Genomic DNA, 9,630 nt, shown 5'->3' with positions numbered 1-9,630 from the left:
ATATTTACGGAGGGGAAATGTACTTCCTTGCCTTTGTTTCACTGACAAACATGCAGACTACAAGGTAGATGTTCACTGATCATCCTTTCTCATGCATTGGATGTCAGTTATCATACTTTCTCATGCATTAGAGGGACTGGAAACCTCTCTACTTAGAGGTTTTCCTTCTATCAAACTCCATCTGGTTTTGCATGACAGTAAGGTTGACTAGCTGATTTCTCATGCTTGAATCAGGCAGATCTAAGTGAAGAGAGCTGTGGAATCCAAAGAGCTTGGAAGAACAAACCAGGTAGCAATATTTATTTATTTTTTTACTGTTTTCAAATGCAAATTTATAACCTTTATTGTAAACTAAAATTCACCATCTGGAACTATTTATCCCTCTATCTATGAGACATTCATTTCATAGCTCAGTTGTCACAAGAATATGGTGGCAACTTCAAACTTCACCTTTAAACACTTCAGATTAAGAAAGAGACACAGAAATACGTGTTCTTTCTTTCTTCTGAGCTCATCTTTATTCTCGGGCCTCAAAATGGAACAAATTCTGGGTACTTGGTACAATTTGGATCCCACAATCATGTCATTATATGAGACTGATTGTTAACTACATTTTACAGTTTTAGGAAGCTGAGACAAGAGAGGTCATTTTAAATGACATGACAGCTAGTGGAAAAAAAATAAAATTGTTTCTTTAATTTGAAAAAGAAAAAAATCACTTAGTGTGATAGTGAGCCCATTTTAATAAGATGGGTAATGTGGAATTTATTTCCCTGCTGTGAAGAATCTGTGGGCAGATATGCTTGTCCCAGACAACGTGGATTATATTCAGATTCTTCCTGAAGATAAAAAACAGTGAGAAAGGTCTAGGATCAAATCAAGTTATGCTATTCAGACCCCCCAAATTTACACATTCTTAAAAGCAAGGGTGAAGCTAACAATGCTCTTGAGTTCTTTTAATTTGCAGGGTAGATATAACCCAGACAGATATTCATTCTCACAACCCTACAGGGAAATCATGATCAACTACATCTTTCATGAGGAGTTTCTCTAGTGAATTAGTCACAAACATATTTTTATTCCTCAGCAGTCCCTATCTCTTGTACCCATTACATGAATCTCAGATTCTATCCCTTTTGTGTTTTTAAATCAGTGTTCAGATGGTTATTCATGTTCTGAAAGTGATATCAGTAACAAATGAGCCAACTTCACCGCATCCCAGTTGAAATCCAAACTGTTGAATTCTGGGAGTCTAAAGATAAGGCATCTTTTTTTGTGGTTTTCATTCTGGAACAAAACTAAAACCAAGGGTGCTGTTCTATCAAAATTAAAATACTGGTCAAGAATAAGGTTGTTCTTGTGGATAAGACAATGAAGAGGTCTGACTTTGTCATAAATTCTTTAAAAAGACGACAGAAGTGTCCAAGTCTTGGTCTTCCATTGCTGAAGTAAGAAAGGTGTTACTTTGTTTCTCCCATTCTTAACCTTTCTTGCCTATTTTAAATATAAATCATCAAGAAGTGGGAACTGCCTTATGGAATCAAATGCATCAAATGCAATACCTTCCCTCTGGCAGTGACTAAGAGTGGATCTTCTAAAACAGTAAAAGGTACTCCAGGGAAAGAAGCAGTAGCATAATCTACCCTTATGAAAGATTAACTCTAATCCCTAGAAATTAGAGATTGAACTAAACCGTGAAGCATGAAGTTTTCTATCCGGGAAAATTTATTTTAGGTATTATAAGCCACTCTGGTTATTCGTATCCATACCAAATCCTCTTCTAAATGCTGCTAAATAATGTAGGAATGCATTCTTCTGGATTATTCTTAATGTCTGTTTGATTATGTCTATTCTATGGTGTGTATATATAACTGTGGCTAGGACTTTTGGTTATTCGCATAAAGATAAATAGTGGTAGTGAAGCAAATGGTCAAGTGATGGAGAAAAGAGAGTTCCTGCATATACTTTCAAACTTCCTTTCCTTCGTGTGCTGGCAAGTATTTAGCCATGAAAGAAAATGTTGAGTTGTGCATTTTGTGCACAATCTATATCAAACAAATGAGTCGGCCTTTTTGTATCCTCTTTCTAATTTGAGATGACTCTGAGGCAGCTTTGCTTTCAGAAAATCAGGAACTTTGGGGATTCTTTTCCTCTAGCTCTGATATTTTTTTTTTTGCTTATAAAACAGTCTGGGTGAAGCATACAACACCACTACCTCCTTGTGTGACTTTTCTCTCTCTTCATCTGGTCTGGGCAAGCACCTAGGGTAGGTGCCAGGACCCCTAATTACTCACCCCGCATCTGGGATTGTGACTTGGGTATCTTTCTGGGTACAAACCACAGGTGAGAAGAGCAGGTCTAACCTTTTTTCTCCCTCAGAAGGTGTTAAGCAAATCGGAGCCTTGTTTCCTTTCAAGAATTGAGCACCTTCAATCAGCTTCTTAAGCGCATAAAGTCTGCTTGGGTTTTTTTGCCTCCTGCCCACTGAAGGATCCAGGAGCAGGTTCACCTGCTGGTGAATACAACTTGCATCAGGGCAGAACCCATGGTCGCACTGGCTTAGTGCAGTGGTGGATGCTGCAACCCCCATGCACAACACAGGGAGAGGGGCTGTGCTCCCTGCTGCCACACACTGAGATGAGGAAAAGAAATTTCAATCTACAGCATAAGGCTTAGAAAATAAATTGCTCTGCACCATGCCAGATAATTTGAAGGGTATTAAATGGAATCCTTTTAACAGGAAATGCTTGCATCCAAGAAAAGGGCAGCAAAGTAAGGCTGCTGGACTGAGGGAATTGCCAGCCTGCTTACTAGTACCACAGAACAAAGATAAAGGGATTCACCACTGAGAGGGGGATGGTTTCTTACACCCTTCTGCTATTGAGCATTCATTCAGGCCTCAGTTTATTTCTCACTACACTATCTGGAAAAGGACTGTCTGAAAGGGCAGTGGCAGCCTGAACGTCAGCATCACTCAGCCAGCTCCAGGTGTTCCCCCCACTCCCCCTGGCCATGAGTCCCACTGCAGACTGGGAAATGGGTCTTGCTCCGCTCATCATTGGAGGGGGTGCCACCATCAAGGGAGGCATGATTTAAAAACCAGGTCTGTCAGAGCTCATTGCCTCAAGCCAAAGGCAGCAAAGAATGGAGAGGAGGGGGAATTGCCCTGGGAAGGGTAGCTGACAGAATTACATGGTTATATTGGATTAATCTGCTTTGTGAAATGAGAGGATGTATTGAAATATTCAAAAAGACAGGGGAAAAGAGAGGAGGAGTAATGATATATTACCGAATCACAGAATTAGCTAGGGTGGAAAGGCGTCTTTGCAGATCAAGAGCAGGATACTCAGAAGCATGTTCAGTTGGGACTTTACCTAGCCTGACAACAGTGCAATCTCTGCTATGATATCTGAGACGACTTTAAACTGGCTGTGTTGGGATAGTGTTGCAGTGTGTTGAGTAAATAACCTGGCTCTGAATCTTCTAGATGTTGGCTCATTCATTCAGCAATGCCAGGCACAGCTACAGGTTGGGCAGAGAAGAGATTCAGAGCAGCCCTGTGGAGAAGGACTTGGGGCTGTTGGTCGATGAGAAAATGAACATGAGCCGGCTTCAGTGTGTGCTCGCAGCCCAGAAAGGCAACCGTATCCTGGGCTGCATCAAAAGGAGCATGACCAGCAGGTCGAAGGAGGTGATCCTGCCCCTCTACTCTGCTCTTGTGAGACCTCACTTGGAGTATTGTGTGCAGTTCTGGTGTCCTCAACATAAAAAGGACATGGAACTGTTGGAACAAGTCCAGAGAAGGGCCACGAGGATGATCAGGGGACTGGAGCACCTCCTGTATGAAGACAGGCTGAGAAAGTTTGGGCTGTTCAGCCTAGAGAAGAGAAGGCTGTGTGGAGACCTCATAGCAGCCTTCCAGTATCTGAAGGGGGCCTATGGGGATGCTGGAGAGGCACTCTTCATTAGGGACTGTAGTGACAGGACAAGGGGTAACGGGTTAAAACTTAAACAGGGGAAGTCTTAGGATATAAGAAGGGAATTCTTTCCTGTTAGGGTGGTGAGGCACTGGAATGGGTTGCCCAGGGAGGTTGTGAATGCTCCATCCCTGGCAGTGTTCAAGGCCAGGTTGGACGAGGCCTTGGGTGATATGATTTAGCGTAAGGTGTCCCTGCCCACGGCAGGGGGGTTGGAACTAGATGATCTTAAGGTTCTTTCCAACCCTAACTATTCTATGATTCTATGATTCTTACATGGACCTCAGCAACTGCTGTGTAGAAACATCCTGGAGGACCTTCAATCTGTTATGGACAGGCCAGGGCTATTGTAGGGCTTTGTAAGGTTACAGGCAAAGTAGACACAAAAAGGAAAAACCATTCCAGAATGACATTTCAAAAATGGCCTTTTAGATTTGGCATGGTGTACCACAGAACATGACAATTCTTATGGTTTCTTCAAAATGCTACACATAATCACTATTATAAAAACCGATTTTTGTTTTATATCTATAATGCTATAATCCACAGTCCAAATGTGTGAAGGAAGAGCAGTATTGAAAATAAGCTATTGAAATATTTTACATTTCCTTAATGTCAGTTTTAATGAAACTGGCATCCTTCTGTAGCATGTGAAGATTTGAATAGAGATGCTTCTGCTTAAAAGTGCTCAGCAAACTGTAGTTCTATTTTAGTTCTAAGTGACAAAAATCTCCCTCAAAGGACAGGGTTACCTTTCCATTAAAATCTGAAAATCCCATCTTATGTTATTTGGTCAGACTAAATTAACTCATATTTCATTTGGAATTCTTCCTGAATGAAAGGTGCAAGATCTAAGTACAGCTTTGATTTTTGAAAAGAATTATCAAAAACATAAGTACAGATAGGTGCAGCAGGTCTCTTTCTCATCAGAAAAAGAAATGAAATAGTTTAGTGAATATCTTTGCCATGCGAGTTCAAAGGAAGATATATGTAAAACTGCTTTTGGTATACAAACTCTATAAATTCAAAAGGAAATAATTAAAGATCTGAGCAGCCTTCACACATACTGATTTCAGTAAAAATTGAAAATACTCAGGGAAAACACCATCATGCACTCAAATACACCATTTTAAAACTCCTTCAGCTTAAATTCTGAGCACAGCTCAGGACATTTTATGTGGGCTGTGGAATTGGGACTGTGCTACTAGAATGCTACTCCCAGGGGCTGGCTAATAGAGCTAAACCACATCATGCAAAGAGACTCTGGGATATCTCCAGTGTTCACTTTTCAGGGGAAAAGAGCTATAAAGCCTCCATCCTGACATCTTTCCAATCTTTTTTTTTGCAGCTATTCTTGGAGTATCACATTCATAGTTGTAGAATTCAGCAATATTAGACTAATGCCTGTGTAAAGGGTAAGAGACACTACATCTTTTAACTTACTTTATTGCAAGCTCTCTGTACCGAGTTTACATGCAACACAAGAGGTTAAAGATTCTTAGAGAAAATATCTTTGTCATCTAGCTTCTTTGCTAAAAGATAAGGTTACTAAGACAAATATGACAACACCAGCCACACAACATTAAGGATATGATTCTCAATAGCCTTAGCAAACTTAAGCAAATCCTTTTCAGCAGTCTGACACCATAAATGAAGTGTTTGAGATGGTATCTCCAGCATTTGAAAGAACAGCCCTGACACATACTTTGTTTAGGGAAGATGACATTTCTGTTAAAGTTCAGCAAGTCACAGAATCCTCTTAACATATGGCCAAATATTACAATATTCTCTTCTGAAAAAGGTGAGTGTGTTTGCAGATCTCATAAGTTTCAAAGTCAGAACCAAAACTTATTGCACCTGCTTGACTTCGCATTTTCAGCAAAGTAAACAAAGATGAGGAGAAGAAGAATAACGATAATAATAAATCCCACACATGCTTTGAAGACATAGAGAAGACAAGAAAGCAAAGTAAATTTTGCTATTACACAAATATATAGTACTGAAATTGCTGAGGTAGAAGTTGAAGAATATTTTGTATGATATTATCACTGTTCTGGTTTGATCACAAGCAAGCCTCAAACCTAGACATGGGATTTTAGCCATAGTGTGAGATTCAGCAGCCAATTTTTTCCATAGCTTAGATTACCTCTGAGTATCTTGAGGTTTGGAAGTCCAAATAAACGTCTGAAAATTTAGAACATATGGAGTAGAAACTAGGCTAGAGATCATGCCACAATAGAGCCTCCTGAAAGGTTGCAGTATTCCTACTTTGTGACTGGATTGGAATGCTGACAGATTGATCCTCACAGGACTAGGTTAAACCAGAATGTAGAAGAATGAAAACTTTTTTATGTAAACATGTAAAAAGATTTAGATTTTCTTTATTTCAAGGTCTGGGTACAGGATCTGGTCAGTTCTTATTTATTCAAAGCAATTTACTTAGTGCTCTTTTTTATTTTGTTCTTCATCTATCTAATAACATAAAAAAAAAAAATCTCTGTAGGAAATAAAAAGAAGCATGAAAGTGTACCATAAACAGTATGTATTTACATAGTGTTTGAAAGTGGCATAGCTTGAAGAGGAAGATGCTCCGTTTACACTGTCCACTAGCAGTTTATGCAAACTGGCTGCATATCTGCACATCCTAAACCATGAGGATAAGGACCAATCTTCAGAATTGTTTAAAAGGTTTACAGCTGCTTTCATTGAAATAAATGTACTGGAAACAACAGAATCAGGAATTGGTGCAAAGGCTATAACATTTGCATAAAGAAACCATTATGAAGGTGTGCCAACAAAACAATTGTTTGATGTTGCATTACAAATATATCTTCGCCTCTCCCCCCCCCCCCTTTTTTTTTCTTGTTTTAAGATTCAGTTTGTCCAGATTTTTTGCATTTACAAAATACAGGAATTATTTACTGTATTTACTGAGATGCAAAGTGGAAACTTTCAAAGAAATACTAGAAAATTCATCAAGATTAGATTTGAGTTTAAGATGTGGCTGGCCTCTTTATTGGGATTTCAATATGTTCTTTGCCATCTCAGCTGTACTACCAGAATTGCTTCTCACAAAGTCTTCATTTCAGGTACCAGAGGGAACATGGAAATACAGAACAACATAAATGTTAGAAAAAAGCACCCAGAAATTAAAAATTTCTGATGTCTTCAGATTAATAGAAAAGGGTTGGCATCTTTCATGGTGACATTAAGCCAAAGTGTCTATCAGGACACAGAATTTCAAGGACTGCCCTCATAATCCGGTAATGGAGCCAAAATCTCTATTGCACAAATGCTTGACAAATACTTATTATTTTCTGGAGAACTCAAAGCTGCACCTCATCCTGAGCCCTTGGAATATTCCAGCAAAACTTTTCAAGTGGATGCTGTAAATACTGACCAAGAAGGCACCTGGCATTTTTGTCTTTGTTCTTTCTATTTCTCAGCATTGCTGTCAGTGTCAGTATTCCCATTGGAAAGTCTGAGGCTGGATCCTGGACAAGGCAGAAAGGTGAGCCAGAAAGGTGAAGAGCCTCTTCTCCTTTCCCTTGTGCACTCACCCAGAGACCACCTTTCAACAAGAAGGTAAAATTTCAGCATTCAAGGGAAAAAAAATGCTGCCTGTAACTTACCCGGAGTAACAGCTAACTGTCTGCAAACATGTGAAACAGAATGATAACATCTTTTGATCAGCACACCACAAAGCATAAAATACCTTGTACCCTCTGACTTATTACCTTTGTTTTTTTTTTTTAAACGAGCATTATGTGAAAGATCCTATAGACTGGCAGCCCTTCAAAGAAAGTTCTCAGCACTGGAGTCGTAGCTCACCCCCTCATTTCCCCTCCCAGGCCCTGACGCTAGTCATCCCAGTGTACTGATACAACTGCTCACAGGGAAGGGGCAAGCCTCAGCACAAGCCCTGATGATGTTTCTGGTGAGTCTGTGACTTGTTGCTTGGGTAACCAAAGAATGTAATCTAAAACCCATGGTCTTACCGTTTTAAAGCTCTTCACAGCACATGACACCTCTGAGGGTTTTTTTAACAAAATTTTAACTGCTTCTGACTCTTCAGATTGTTTTTATAAGTTCAGATATTGAACAATCTTCACAAGTTCAGAGCCGTGGTTAGGAGGGCTCTGGAGGGCCAGCAGTTAAAGGTTGGAATCCCACTTGCGCTCTGGGGAATCTTGGGGAACAAATGAGACTATTAACTGGTTCTGATTCTTCAGCGTCTGGGATGGACAGTTTGAATGGAATCATGATGCAGCCACAGAGAATTCCTGAAGCACAAAGGGAATGCAAATGCAGGATATGTTTGTGGGAGGGGTCAGTGCATGAGGTATTCAGCTTCCTTTAATCAGCATTTGGCTTCAATTCCAAATAGCATTTTTGCTTCCATAGTAATCTCATGATGGTGATTCCTAAACATATTTCATGTGAGATTCAGCGCAGTTAACTGTGTGTTCTGGTGGCTCTGATTTTAACCTCTTTCTTCTCCCAAAGATCTATGGGGCATTCTTGACAAAGGCTATCTGGCTGGTCTACTACGAGCAGCACGAATGGCTTTCTCAATTTCTCTATTGCAAATGGACTGTAATCCTAAAGCTCGTGATGTCACGAGAATCTTTCTCTCGACTTCCTAGTTCTTTGGACTAAGTCCATAGTACAACCACTTCCTCTAGTTCTCAGTTGCTATTTCAGACTAACACACACAAGAAGTTTAACTTCCTCCATTAGCTTTGTATATGCAGAGGAATGTGAGCAAGAAAATTGAATCAAAATGGAAATACTACTTCCAAGAACCAGTCAAAAAAAGGTCTTGCGAGCATGTCCTCTGCTTACAGAAGTGTGATTAGTATGGGGTAACTCCAGCACTGAATTTTATGGCACCTTAAGCTGAAGGCGATTATCAATGGTAAGGTAAAGAAGGCCAAATTAATAGGCCAAAGTCAGAGGAAACTCCCTGTGAGCTCAGAGAGTTTCCCTTGAGAAAGGGAGGTAAGGTTTGGCTCATAAACCCTGCATGTAGATTTAGCAAAAAAAGGGATTTGTCTTTTCATATTGGAGGAAAAAAGAAATTTGTTCTCTTATGAAGAAACTGTACATATGGACCTTGTTAATTACTGGGGGTTCCATAGCATTTATCTGTTCACCAGCATATTTATTTCCCCTAACATCTAATGTTCCTTTGACCTTTAATACAGTATCAACATTAAGCAAACAAACTAATAAAATAGCATGGTTACCAAAACTTATGAGTTTCTTTTGTATTGTTAAAATACTTTCTTTTGCAGTCTCACTCATTTCCTGTCAGGAAAGTTTGGCACTCAACCTCCAGTATATAAACAAGCCCAGGAGCTGGCCCAAGTCAGATATTTTGCACAGCTAACTGCAGAAGATGCCTTAGGACGAAGAAAATATAATTGTCCCTAAAGGACCTGATCTCTTTTTGGGAGTCTACATCCTTCTGCCTGGCTTTTTAAACATCTCTGTCCATCTTTCTGGGGAAACAGCCAAGTAAAAGCAATGAGAACGCTTACTATGTTGTGTTAAAATTCTAATGAAATTTTCAGTTGACTGTAAAGACAGGTTCCTGATATATGTGTGAATATTCCTGATGCAAATGAGATGCACTGGAATTGTCTCTCTT

General features: G+C 39.7%; 1 long non-coding RNA gene across 1 annotated transcript; it reads left to right on the top strand.

Moving 5' to 3' along the window:
- The first annotated feature begins 2,186 nt into the window (after positions 1–2,186).
- LOC133276815 (uncharacterized) lies at positions 2,187–7,879 on the top strand. The gene is made up of 4 exons (XR_009746012.1): positions 2,187–2,266; positions 5,326–5,392; positions 6,532–6,763; positions 7,067–7,879. It is a non-coding gene; the product is annotated as an uncharacterized LOC133276815 (long non-coding RNA).
- Positions 7,880–9,630: the final 1,751 nt, after the last annotated feature.

The sequence above is a fragment of the Pezoporus flaviventris genome, unplaced genomic scaffold (genome assembly GCF_033815535.1).
Source record: "Pezoporus flaviventris isolate CSIRO_AGI_PZ_B2104156 unplaced genomic scaffold, CSIRO_AGI_Pfla_v1 ptg000047l, whole genome shotgun sequence".
Taxonomy (NCBI): Eukaryota; Metazoa; Chordata; class Aves; order Psittaciformes; family Psittacidae; genus Pezoporus; species Pezoporus flaviventris.
This window is presented reverse-complemented; position numbering and strand designations above follow the sequence as displayed.